The sequence below is a fragment of the Camelus bactrianus genome, chromosome 15, assembly GCF_048773025.1.
Source record: "Camelus bactrianus isolate YW-2024 breed Bactrian camel chromosome 15, ASM4877302v1, whole genome shotgun sequence".
NCBI lineage: Eukaryota > Metazoa > Chordata > Mammalia > Artiodactyla > Camelidae > Camelus > Camelus bactrianus.
This window is the reverse complement of record NC_133553.1, coordinates 62,041,179-62,055,888: the sequence shown is the minus strand read 5'-3', so window position 1 is coordinate 62,055,888 and position 14,710 is coordinate 62,041,179.

Here is a 14,710-nt window from a genome sequence, read left to right as displayed (position 1 = left end):
TAGGAAAATTGAAGCAATTATCAGCTATCAGCAGAAACAGTCATTAGTTACAAAAGATTACAATCCCATGTAATTTTCAGTATAAAGAACAAAGCAAGAATGTACCCAAACCTTAACTTTACCTGGTATCAAATTAAGCGGCAATTAGAAAGGCTGAAAATCCAAAAAGGTGATAATGCAGGCACATTGTCCCACGTCAAAATTATAGAGCATCCACGTGGAGATTATAAAAGTCCTCTAAACCCTTTGGGCCCAAACATAAAACAACTGCTTTGGACTGGTCCTGGCTGACCATGGAGAAGGAAACATTAGACTGTCTTAACCTCAGGGACTTGCTTTGTCGCTATCACTTTAATCACTTTATCTCCAATTCTGGATAATTCAGAATTCTGGATAATTTCAGGCAGACTCCATAGTGTTGCTAAACTGTATAGACACTAGATCCCATCCACTGTCTCCTCTTTACAGCCTAATCATCACTTTCCTCAGCCAATGTACCATTATACACAATCTGATCAATAATGGAGTGGATGCTGTTAAATAGAGCAGTAAAGAGACCTAGCTGGGCACATTAATGAGAGAGAAAGCAGAGCAATGGAAGCCTGCCCTTCCCCAGGGAGAGAAATGGCCCCCTAGGATATCAAACCATGTTTCTCCCCAGGCTGCTCTGCACATGAACCTATCGATACCGGGAGTGGAGCTTTGTGACGGTAGAGGCTGCCCGTGGGAATGGCATCTGGGGACAGCAATCTGGGCAAAAAAAGGAGAGGGTAATAACTTGTTCAGTGAAAAATAAATGGATTCCATTGCTCCTGACCATGTGTCTTGTCTGATACCTCTGTGCTGGGAGTGCCCCTCTGGCTTAGAAAAAAATAATGTCAAACTTTGTTTCGAGCCAGAGCCCTGGGGACAGCTAAAACTGGGTTGCTGCAAAGAATTGCTTTTTAACCAGAGGCTGAGCAAAGTGCTGCTAATAAAACATCAGATGGTCTTTATGGTGGTTTCTTTCAGACTAGGCTGGCTTCTGAGTGATGGGTCTTTGACATCTGTCTGTTTTTAGCAAATTTTAACTGTGAGGTCCTGTTTGTGTTGGAATCTGATTTGCCCCCATGGAGCACATGTTACTTTAAGTTGGGAATAAAGAATGACCGTGACTGTGAAGTTGGTCCTTATGAGCGTCACTAGGTCACCCAAGGAGGCCAGCATGTACTCCTATGTACTAGTGCTAGGAGCTTGAGTAAATTGCTACCCTACCCAACTAGTGTCATAAAGGGCATTGCTGGGTGTCTCCCTAAATCAGTAGCTCCTAACGAGGGTTTCTTTGGGGATGTGCATTGCCTCTGGCAATTTGGGCTGAGTAGGTCCTGGGTAGGGAGTCGGCATCTGTATTTTGAACCAGTGTCCCAATAGGTTTTGATGCAGCAGCTCCACAGACTCTTATTTAGTAACCACTACACTTAATGATATAGATTTTTCAAAGACCAAGGTGACCTGATGGGATAAAAAGTTGAAAGTAGACAAATTGGTGCTCTTGGGAACTTCCTACAAATTAAAAGGAGACCTGGCCATTTGGGGAGGTCTGTAATTAAGCTAGAAAAATAAAGATGGAAGAGTTTAGACTGGATGTGGTAAGGGCAGCAGAGTTTTTGCATATCATCTGGCACAGTATGAGTTTGGTATTCCCGGCATCACCTTACAAATCTTCAGGGGATACACTCTCATTGTGTCCTCTGTCAATGACATTCTTTTGAGCACATTTGGATGCTGTGTTCAATAAACAGTAAATCAGAAGCATCATCGATATGGTTCAATTCACATACTTCGTCATCATGGCTTCCAGGTTATGGAGAGGTGAGCACTGTTGACCAAAAAGGATCTGTCACTACAAAGGGATAAGTGGCAAAGGTGCCAAGGTTGATGAGGAATTGAGAGAACGTTCTGTCTGTATCACTCTGTAGTTTGAAGCATGAGAGACAATTTGCTATCTTTAGTTCCAAATCAAGAAGAATCTGCTTATGGAGTGTTCTTGGAGAATATCCTTTATTTCCCCATAGTGGGGATTCATTTATGCTAATTTATTCACACTCTTTTGTTAAGAACCCATGAAAAAAAATAGTGCAAAGTTGAGAGACAGATGATGGATGTCAGCCCATAGCCAGGTAAAAGGACAAAGAGTACTGGTCCACAGTAATCATACACATGATGTTGATACCTTAGCACTGCTCCCACACAACCAATGTATAATAGAGTCATGTTCATACACACAAAGTATTTGTTGGCCCATTCTAAGGATAATGCATGTTCCATGCAGACTCACATGAAAATATGAATTATACCCACAATACACATCAAGGATCTGAGCAACACTTTTGTAGTTACGTATCCCACATCGTTAGTCAATCGTTGGCAGTTAAACATCTCATACCAAGCTGATTTGGTTTCTTTAGTCATGTTCATTGAAACATGGGTCAAAGGTTACCTCCTTAGTTATTCAGTTGAACCACAGTGTATTATTGCTGGTTAACATGTGTGTGTTTGGATACATCTCAGGCCAAATATAGTTTCCAAGCAAAAACAAGCCAAACAAGTCAAAACCTGATATATTGTATCTCCTTGATTCAATGTGATCATTTAAAAGATAAGTCTGTTTTGCTTTGTTTCATTTTTTTCATCCTCAAATATTTTTTAAGGAAAAAAAACTTCAAACATTAAAAGCACACATTGTTTGTAAGACACATCCTGCTTTTAGGAATGTTAAAATGTTGAAAGACAAACAAACTCCCCAAAATTAGAGCTCTTAGAAGAAAATGCAAGCTATTAGTTGGGGGAGGGGGGTTCTTGCTATGCTTTGACAATGTATCATAAAGAGAACTAGGATGTCTTGGGGTAGAAGATGTTCATGAAATTCAAGAGATTCTAATAATTCAGCATCAATATATATTCAATTTTTAAAAGAAGAAAATACAGGTAATGGTTTAGAATACAGACATCAAAAGGAGGTCTTACCTTGACCTCACACATCTTCACTGAAGACTAAATATTTTGGGGGCAAATTTGCAGGACATGTGGATGTGCCTAGAAGAGTCTGTGCATGAGGGATAGAAGCATCTGTTAGGAAAAACTGAATGGTAAGGCATGGAAGTTTGACCCAATGGCACCAGGCTTGGGAGAGCAAGGATGGTCACCAGACCATCCCACATGGATTTATACTTATGTTCTAGGCAGAGGGGATTGTGAGCAAATAAAAACAAAACGAAATTCAGAAGGATCTGTTTTTTGGCAAATCTATGGAGATACAGCTTATGTAAGAGCACATAACACAAAAGAGCTAGAAGCTCTGACAAGGTTAAAACACATTCAAGTGCAAATACTAGCACTTAAGCAAGAGTAGACTAACCTGCAGCTCAAATAAAGAAAAACCTGGGAGGCTCTCATGCATTATTGGTGTCATGGGCAGCAAAGACAGGGACATAGTTGTGATACCGACTTCAGTTCTTGGGTTCTTTAATCAATATAAATTGATAAGAGACAAGATGAGAAATTCAAGGAGGGCTATATTGGAACTCATGCTGGGGTTGGGGTGAGGGGTGAGGATGGGGGCAGATCGGTGGGTGGGGCAGAAGGGGTGGTTTGGGTGGTGTGCCCACCCTTGGTGGTGCCATGTGCCCAGATTATGTGCAGTAGTACCCTGCTTTTGCTCCTGGCACCTCCAAAGTGACAGTTGCGTTTTGGTCTTTTTGTATCTTATTGTTCATAACTGCCACAACTGCACACGTGTGCGGTGATTTTTAGTCCCTTATAGTTTCTTTGTATTTTATTGCTTGAGGAGATATTTGTCCAGGTACAGGCATTCTGTAAAGGGTCCTAAGTCCTTGGTCCCAGGTCCCAGGTCCCAGCCCGTTTCAGTTGGAGGGCATCCATGGCATTATACTGGCATCACAAACCTTCAGTGGGCACTGCTGGTGGAGGCTTAACAGCAATCGCATCCTCCATGAAAGCAGCTGAAGGAGACATTTTCAGAGTGATCTGAAACAGCAGAGGAGAAAAATGTTGCAAGCCACATTATATCCAAGAGTTGATGGAAGACACCCTTAGGAGCTTGCCCAAAGCTGTGTGTGTGGCAGAGAAAGAGTGGATGAGAAATGTGACTTTAACATACACCTGATTTCTTTCACTGCTAGGTGGGAACAGAACCCACAAAAAAACATTTTGTTGCAGTTTTCAACTTTAACAATTTGATCTAGTAAGGGAAACCCAGGTTATACTTGTAAGAGTGTATGAAAGACATATTGCATGTTCTAAATGAACTTCCATTTTAATAGCACACATTAAATAATTCCATGTAATCAGTGCTCTATATTTTAAAATAATCATACAGAATACAATAAATTATTAAGCTATTAAGCATAGATGATTTAATCTTGAGAATTATAGAAATATATTATTTTCCTATTGTCTGTTCCTATTATCAATCAAGCAAATTAAGTTAGTGAAGTGGTTCCAATAGAATGTGGTGATTTATTACATACACCAGTGTTAAAAATTACAAAGTTCAACTCTCTGTGGTAACTGTATTCCCAAATTTAAACATCTAGATGTTTAGAAGCCTAAAAGACTAACTATCCAAATAAAGAGTTCACTGCTTAGTAGGATTTTTTAAATAGCTCTCTTTGTGATGATTCAAAATATATTGCAATAAAATGATTCTAAAATTTAAAAATTCTGTTTATTCCCACATGGGTTCATGCACTGTGCATTGCTTTCCTGTCAATGAGGTGCAGTACTAACAATTCACCTCTTGATAGATGTCTTGTGTCTCAGGCTGTTCTCCTCTCCCTTTCCCTGTGGCATTTATGGTAACAGAATAACCAGCTGACAAGAAAAATCAAAGAAATATAAACAAGCACATGTGTTTATTTTATAGGCGCCATTTTTTATTTAGATTCTCAAATGAAATTTAAAGGAAGACACACGGTAAGACCGCAATAGGGATAGCTTACAAATTTTTTCAGCAGTTGCATGAGATCTGCATCAACTCCTCCTGCCCTTCTAGTCTTGAAAACTCCAACCCTACTTGTGTGTTACACGGAGCATCAGGTCAAAGCGTATTGCCACGATGGACAAGAAAAGGAAAAAAGAAACTCATGTTTACTCATTCTTAATGGTTTTAATTTTTTTAGGACTAATTTGTGTTAGCCCGTGCATCACCCTGTGAAATTCTTAGACCTACGAATGAGTCAGTGAAGATGGAAATGGTATGTGTGTTAATGTCACTCTGGGGAGTTCCCCACTGGCTAACACAGAGACACAACAGGTGTTTGTTTTACGTGTGATTGTGGTTAAGTAAACACAATGCCACAAAACCTCTAATTTTGTATGAACCCCAAAGGTGCAAGAAGCTGTGTTTATTAAACCTATTGTGAAGAAACAAGGTTATGTAAAAATTGCTATTCAAAAATGGAAATGCTTTTACAACAGAAGGAAATACAGGGGAGATATTTTTCTGAAAATTATTTGGAAGGACTTTTCTTCACAGTCCTTGACTTGGAGTACCAGAGGATCCAAAAAGTCCATTTTCATTATAACTCTCAGATTCTGTCATCCCTTCAAAAAATTATTATTATTAGAATACCAGTCCACTGACCTTCAACTTCCGCTGAGTCTAATCTGTGCATTTTGGTCATGCCTAGGAGGCAACTGAAGTAAAAGCTTGAGGGTTTAAGAAGTGAAGCTTGAAAAAGTTTCTTCCTCCCTGTAAATTAGAAAATAGAAGTTATGTCTTTCCAAGTATTCCAGTTTATTAAATAACTAAACACACGCTTTGTTTCTAACCAGGGTCCCCACTCAGCCCAGAATGGTTCTGTCTGCAAGGGATGTTTCCACTCAGAGGTCAGTGGGGACTTCCATTGAATCAGAGGGTCTGGTTAGATTGAGTAACTCCACTGAGAAATAGGCACAGTGCGATCCAGGCTTAGAAATGTCCTCATTAAACAGGACTTCGGAAGCTTGCAAATGTTGCCAAATTGAATTTAATGTTGACTACTTTAGGAATGTTGCCAAAACTGAGGGCTGGCCAAGTTACAGCGAAAAAGCCCAGAAAGAAAATGGAAGATGTTGAGGCTGTTGGTTTGCAGAGTTATTTTTCAAAACATTACCATCCATCTTTGTGTGAGCTTTGTGTGTCCACTGAACAGACGCGTGAATGCCAGCGCCCATGCCTTCATCTACGCAGAGAAGGCGTTTCAGTGACGCCACCATGTTTGTGTAAGGAACAGCCGGGAACCTTGCGTGGGCCCTGTTCTTGGGGTCCCTAATCTGCCAATTACCTCACTTGGCTTCGCAGGTTCAAATACTCCACAGCTGAAATTCGCAGGCCCTTTTTCTTCAAGCACATTGACAGTCGGAAAGTCAAGTAACGGCATCTTCAGAAAGCTCTATTGTGAGGCTGAATTTGGGTAACTGACACCCATAACATAACAGCATTAAATCACCCATATTTTTAGAGTGGATAAGCTAGTCTGCTTGTAAATATGTTCAAGGATAGCAGAGAGGTGGCAGAAGAATTATGCTACAACTTTACCAACTAATAAATCTTTATTTAAGCAGGGGACCTCTAAAATTTAATTAGGCATATGAAAGCAGAGATCACTCTGAGGGTAGAAATCTGCTGATTCTCACAAGGAAAGACACCTGCTTCATGGAAAAACTGCCAGTTAAAATTTACTCTTCTGTTACTTTGTCAATAGAAGGGCTTTCTGGTAGAAGAGCAAATACCTAATTTAAAAAAAAAAAAAAAAAAAAAAAGGGCAGGGGCAGACAGGACGCATTCTTGGCACAGCCTAGAGGGGCGAAGGAAAGGTTGTGTTCATTGTGAACTGTGTGTGTGTGGTTTAGCTAATTCTCGTAGATGCCCCTCCTTTCTTTTCCTGTCTTCCTTCTTCCTGGGTCATGGAGGGGTAGTCAAGGATCAATGGCAGATTTGGTAGGACCCAAGAGGAAAGACTGGCGGTCATGTTGTCATCTGAGACCATCCAATGCAGTGCTGCCTCAGCGCTCCCCACCCAGAAACCTGTCCTTCTAAGCTCACATCGCAAAGGACGGCTACACTCAGGTAATCCTCCTCTTTCCCAAATTGAAAACTTCTGTATCTAAATTACAATCACAGTAAGTGAGATAAGTCAGACAGAGAAGGACAAACAGATGATGTCACGTATACGTGGAATCTAAAAAAATGACACCAATGAACTTATTTACAAAACAGAAGAAGACTCACAGACATAGAAAACAAACTTATGGTTAACGGTTGGGGAAGGGAGGGGAGGAATAAATTAAAAGTTTGGGATTTGCAGATGCAAACTACTGTATATAAAGTAGATAAACAGCAAGGTCCTACAGTATAGCACAGGGAAGTCTATCCAATATATTTTAATAACCTATAATGAAAAAGAATCTGAAAAAGAATATATATATGAGAATATATAGATGTAAAACTGAATCACTATGCTGTACACCAGAAACTAACACAACATTGTAAATCAACTATACTTCAATAAAAAACAAAACAAAAACCAATTAGCCCTTGAGCCCTTTAATGGATTATAACGTCTCAGTACCTAGCAAGGCTCCTTTTTAAAACGCAGAGACCACTGGGGCTGGTTTAATTCTAATTCCAGATTCTCTAACTTGAGGTTGTGTCTTTCCTTGATTTCCCTTTTGAGAGAAGGGCTTCCGTCAGTACAGCAGAAAATGATGTCCTTGGGAAGGAAAACAACACGCTTTAAACATTTCTTATGGTCTTGGAGCAAATTTTCTCCTTCTGTCACTACAGCATCTGGTAGACATTGTGGAGGAAGACAGTTAAATTAGGGCTTCTACTCGCAGGGAATACGACCTAGTTCGGGTGATGAGACGTGAACACTTGAAGCAGGCGGCAGCATTTCAATCGTAGAAGGTACAGCCCGCAGCGGTGCGTACATACGCACCACAGCACTCAGATAAATAATTCTTCAGTTTTTTTTTTTCTTTTCCCTATGGGCCAACCTCTGTCCTTGAGCCAACAAGGCTATTTTGGTTCTTGTTTGTTTTTCATTTCTTGGGAGTCCTTCATCCAAGAACAGGATAATATATTTTCACAAAATTAGCTATAGGAACACGACCTTTGTTTTTAACGTCTGCTGCTTTGAGATACACAAATGAAGCCGAATGAATATCATGAAAACAAAACTGGGTGACGAGAGGATGTTTTCGTTTTTTGTTATTTTTTTTTCCTGCGACCATTTGATACATCCTGAAGACGTTTTGCTGCTTGCATGGTATTTCTTCTGAGTCATTTATTTTCCACTAAGAAGGTAACATTGGTGACTTACTTCAAATGTCAACAAGCATCATTAATAATGAATTCAGATCCGAGCTCATATTGCCCAATTAAATAGTTCTTTCATCAGATCAAATGGCATTCAGGCCTTTTTGTGCACTTTTCTTGACGCTATTTTAAAAGTCATCCTCGTGTTGTTTTTTAAATAAATGAAGTAGACGCTCTCTTTTGTGATAGACTTTAATGCTAGCTTTAAATGGCAACATGATGCAATTTAAAGAAAATAGAAGTGGCTGTGATGTAAGGAGAAATGCAATTAGTTATCCTTCCTGGGATTCTGGAAGTGGGTAAATCCTATGCTAGGTGCCCACTTCAAGCGTTCAGAGATCTGGGGGGCTGCATCTAAAAGGCAGTGCTCAGCGGACTGGGGATTGGGTACCTGGCTTGGCCTTGTTGCTATGCGCTGACTGGTGGACATGAGTTAGTTTCCTGGATCTTACCTCTTCAGCCCAAAATATTTGAGGTGTAGACAAGATGGCCTCTGAGCTTCCTTTCAGCTCAAAAATTCTATGAGCTAGCCCAACTCCCTCTAAAGGCTCATACAAACTTTGAGTCTTATTTCCATTAATGTGAGAAACTGAAAATTCTGTTAGAATACAAAAATGTTTTGGTCTTCCCAGAACTTATGTTAAGCTGTTCGAGACCTAGCTATAGACTTGTAGGCTAATTGGGGAATGACAAAGATTTATTAGGAACATTTGGGGGTTTCCGAATCATTGCACAGAGCAGAACAATACTTTTATAGAGAGTTTCTCTTCAGGGTGCTCCTTGACGAGGAGAGCGCGCGTCATGGTTTCGTGGCCAGTCCTGATTGCCTCGTCAGTTCAGGGTTTTGTGGAGTACTTTTTATATTCTGTGTGTTCTGATCCATGGTTTCCTCAAGTGTGAAATGAACAATGCCTATTTCAGAGGGTTATTCTGAAAAGGGACCCTATAGTGAAAATTATCTTGTCTATCAGAGATATATTGATATGTAACAAATCATGCCAAGCCTTAGTAACTTACCAAAACCACCATGTTATTACTCACGTGGCCTGGGAATTTGGAGAGACCTCACAGGGGTCTGCTCATCTCTGCTCTACGTGGTGTTGGCCACTGGCTCAGTGCTTGTCCATGTGGCGTCTCTTCCTCTCCCCATGTGGCTTCTCTACCCGATGGGATAGGCTGGACTTCTCAGCATGCTAGCAGGATTCCAAGAATGAAAGCCGGTCTTGGTATGAGAGTCCCAGAAAGCCATTTCCGCTGCTTTCTATTGGTCAAAGGAAGTAACCAGTGCAACCCAGATTCAAAGACTGGGGAACAGACTCCACCTCTTGATGGGAGGAACAGCAAAATGACTTTGCATTTGGCATGGACACAGGAAGGCTGGATTCACTGGGGGCCATTTTAAACCATCAGCCACACCTCAGATAAGGCGAGGCACGTAGTGGGCACTAGATGAATGTATTACATCCTACCTGTGGCAATTTCATCAGCATTCAACCTTGTTAGATAGGCAGCACATATTAACTCTGTGAGTTGAGGAAACTCAGAAGAAATGGTGTGTCAGCTGCCCGAATTCATACAGTCAATAAGTGATAACTTAGGACTTGAACAGAGTTTTTCTGGCTCCAAGTTCTCTATTCTTTCTACTATAAATAATTCCTGGTAGATTGGAAAGAAAATGAAACATGGAAGGTGGAAATGCCATGGCCAGGAAGTCTTCCATGGCTTTGCTATTTTAGAAAATATTTTAGAAAATGCACTTTTTGGGAGCCAAAGGTTGGTTGGAAACAATGAAAGAAGAATCTTTACTGTGTTTCTTAGATATCCTTCTCCAAAATTTAATTACACCCGGGGCAACTTTATAACTGAGCTTTAGACATACATTTATCAGTAAATGAGTTCTTGGAAATATATCCAAACTTTCACATCGCTTCAGCTTCAACTAAGAAGTAGTCTTCATAGACAGAGAAAAGAGGTAAAGATATTAGAGTTGAGTCAGACATGATCTGATATCTCTGCCTGTAATGGTCTCCTGAATTCAATTTCTGTTCATTCTTTTCCTCCTTCAAGTTTGGTATCAAAACTATGACTACCTTCAGCAAGAATGCAGAATAAAAACCAAAGGAAAAATATTTTAAAAATATTTTCTACAATAGAGAGTATTCATTATAGTGCAAGCCATTATATCATGTTTATATAATACTTAACATCAATTCCGGGAACCCTTTATGTAAAAAGTGCCATACAAAGGTTTTTATTCTTGCGTGACAGTTGTTATTATTGTCATTATTTTGATTGAGTCCCTTGTTGAACTCTGAATTCTATTTGAACCTGAAACGGTAATCAAAACTGTGGGCTATTGGATAATCCCCGTGAATATGACTGCAAAGTTTTCATGAGAGCCCTACAGACTGAACCCACTGAATTTAGAATAGTTCTCATTCCAGGAAAAAGAAGCAGATGTCCCAAACCAAACACACTCGGTTTAATATACTTTTACATTGGCTTTAATGGACAGATGTTTTGACTATGACATGGCAAGACAAGGATTTGAAATGGTGGATTGGAAAGATTTTGTTCATAAAAGTAATTGCTCTTACATTACAAAGTGAAAGATTTACATGTGGAAAATGTCAGCCTGTTGCAGCATCTCATGACGGATTGTGTTACCTCCAGCCATGGAGTTCACTAGAAATAACCAACTTACATCTGAGGGGCCCTTTTAATAGGCATCACATAGAGAATGGCAGGGATGGGGAGCCTCAAATCGAGAGTCATTCTAGTTATGCAGTTGATCCTTGATTATACACTTTCGGGATTATCTGGGACTTTTTTTTCCCCCCATCAGAATTTGGCTTCTGCCTATATTGCTTTACGAGCTAAAAGCAATGCTGACATGCCAGGCACTATCCGAAGAGCTTTACACGTATTAATTACCTACTTTATCCTCATAAGAACTCCTAAGAACAGGTAAAAAAAAAAAAAAAACAAGATGTACGGAGAAGTCCTGTAACTTGCTCAAGGCCACGCTGCTAGTAAATGACAAAGACAGACTACCTCGGTCTAGCTTGAGACTACGTCCTTAACTCACACTATGTTCTCTGCTCTTATTCAACAAGTGGTGGGAGTTCTGTCTAACTATTTGCATGGCTCAGAAGTTTCTAAAGAGAGGCTGACTTGGGTAAGTGAATCTATCGCCCCAGAACTTCACGTGCTACTATCTCACTTATGTGGAAGTCACTCACCAGCAAACTCATTCCAAAATTGAGAAGTCAGAAGAGTCTTCGAGCCCAGGATAGTCACAAAGCCCTTACACCGATTCCCAGCACTGTACCCCTTGGGCTCACCTTCCTAATGCTTATTTTGACAAATAAGAGATGAGAAGGAAAGGGACAGAAAAATGTTAGAAAATATAAACCTATTTGTCCTACTTTATGGCATAATTTAAAAACTTACAACGATGGCTCTGAATTGTTCGCAAAAGGTTGACTAATGTTCACTCTCCTTTAGAAGGCAGGGGGGATTGACAATGTATGCTAAAAGGTCTTTCCTCAGAAATTTTCAAATTTTTAGGCTTTGTTCTGCATTCTCTATAATGAGAGATCTTATTCGTAGGATACCTCATTCCCGGCCATGCCAACCGACTAAGTAAAAGACGCATCACTGTGGAAAGAACGCTGGGTGAGTTGGAGGCACTCTCCCACTAGCTTGCTGATAAATGATCTGGGCAGGTCATTCATCCTCTCTGTGCCTCAAATTGCTTATATGCCTCCCTCAAAGAGTTATTGTAAGGATTAAATGAAATAATGTATGAGAAAGTGCCTAGTACGGAGCGTGTTCTCAATAAATATTTGTTAGAGAAAAAAGTAGCATTGCATTCCAACGTCAAAGATAAATTATTTTTGAGTTATGCTTTGGATATTGCTTGTGTAATAACACCTATGCAGAAATATGGACAGAGGAACAGAGTGATTGTCTTGATTCTTCAATAATTACATTATGTTCTTTCTGATTTATCCAACCTTTTTTTTTTTTTTTTGTCTTTCATCTACTTTGAAGAATATAACTATTCAAGGACAGAATTCTTCTTTTTGATAAAACCCAGATGCATTAGGGCAAGATGCATTTCCTGCAGAGGCTCATTCAGGGACCAACGGTGTCCAAGAACTCTCTCCTCTTGTAATTCCACCACACCTCCATTTTGGTTTCTCTTGGCAAGTAGGGATGGAGCACGGACCTTTGCTCGCATGGATACTTGTGACAAGAGAATGACCGAGAAAGAAGTAATGTTGGATAAATCAAAAATAACATCATGTTTACCTCGTAAGGTTATTAAGAGCATCAAAGGAGATGATACACATAAAATTATTTAGAATTGTAATCTTTATCGACCTGATACAGAATAATCACTCAAATAATGTTTTCTATTCTTTAATTCATTCAGCTTTTTGAAAATAGCTTTACTGAGGTATAATTGCTATGCAAAAAATTATACATATTTAATATACACATTTTGATGAGTTTGGGCATACGTGTGCACCCATGATACCACCACCACAGTCAAGGTGATAGTCCATGACTCAGGTGTCATCTCCCTATTGAAGCTGTATAAATGTTTTCTTGTCCCATTAATTTTTCTCTTCTTTGAAGTCCTTCATTTTTGACCATCATTATTGCACTATTTAACTTTTGTTTATATTCCATGGTATATTACTAGTTTAATATGGTTTTTCAAATCATATAACAGACTTTGGGTCAAAGGCAATATCGTTCACTTGTTTTGTATCCTTCACAGTTCCGTGTACAATACTGAACACAAGACAGACCCTTAGGAGTCTCTTTGGTGTTTGATTAATTAATCGGAAAGAAGTATTTAAGAACAAATAGGGCTGATCTGACTTGGAAGTTCAAGAAAAATGGAAAGAGGAAATGACTCAAATAAGAAAGGGGTTGGAACCACCAGGAAGCAAGGGTTGGAGAAGGAAAATCACTCAATGTGCTGATGACTGAATGTCAAAATCTGGCAGAATTTGATGGAAAGGCTGACATGCTTCTCCAGCTGAGTGAGGGGGGCAGAATTACTTGAATCCCCGGTAAGTAAGAGTCTCCTACACCTGGGATAGGCTTGTCTCTGCTCGGTGTCCGCCCCCCACCTGCACCCCCTGCCCCCTTGGTAAACTCTCAGAACAGGACTATTGTAAGACTGCATCCTGAGAACAGTGATTGACGCAGAGATCATCAAGACAAAACAGCATCAGAGTGTGGGGATTTTGCAAAGGCAGTCACTTGTGTCGCTGTGCACTGCATTCTCACTCTCCCGCTAACGGGAAAGTGAAATCTCAAGTCAGCGCTTTCCATCATGGCCAACCCATTTCTTCTCTCATTTGCTTAAGGCATCAGACAGAGCAGACTTCAGCTGGAAATCATGTCGGGCAGATTCTAGGCCACAGCACTGGACCAAAACAAGTGGATGATTGAGCAAAAGCCTAATTTGTTTACCCCCTGCTGGCAGAGAGCAATGTTCATGTTTGCTTCTGAGGCAGCAGTGTGATGTGGCGTTCAAGACTTCTGAAACTTTGCACGTATAAAGTGATATCATCCGGTATTTTTCTTTCTCTTTCTGGTTTACTTCACTTAGTTCAGGATTGGCAGATACACATTACTGTATATAAAGTAGATAAACAACAGGGACCTACCGTACAGCACAGGGAACTCTATTCAATACCTTAGAATAACCTATAATGGAAAAGAATATGAAAAGGAATATATATATATATATATATATATATATATATATATATATATATATATATATATATATATATATATGTATGTATAACTGAAACATTATGCTGTACACCAGAAATTAACACAACATTGTAAAATAAAATAAAATAAAATAGTTCTAAAAAAAGAGTTCTGACATATTAACACACCATGCGGGCTCCGAAGCCCATCCATCCCTCATTCTTTCGTTGGTGAATATATTGGGGATTTCACTTAACACCATTAAATGCAAAAAGGGAGGCAGCTCTGACCTTGTATCTTTACCCGAGCATTCCTCGTAAACAGAAGTGGCCTCTCTGGCAGGCTAGTGGCTCTGTCTAAAGCCCCTGTTTACTTAATCCGAACGTCTGTTTCTTTCCTGCTCGGGCTGCAAGCGAAATGAAATGGAAAAGTGTGTCAGAATTAGAACTATATGAGTCTGAAAAAGACATTTGGGTGACTGAGTCGCTAAAAGCACCCTCTGTTTACATGTTTTCGCAGTTTGTTACGGCAGCTGTGTTACAGCTTATAACAACTAATCTCTTTTTATTTGTATCTTACTTTATTTTGTATTAAGGGTTCTTT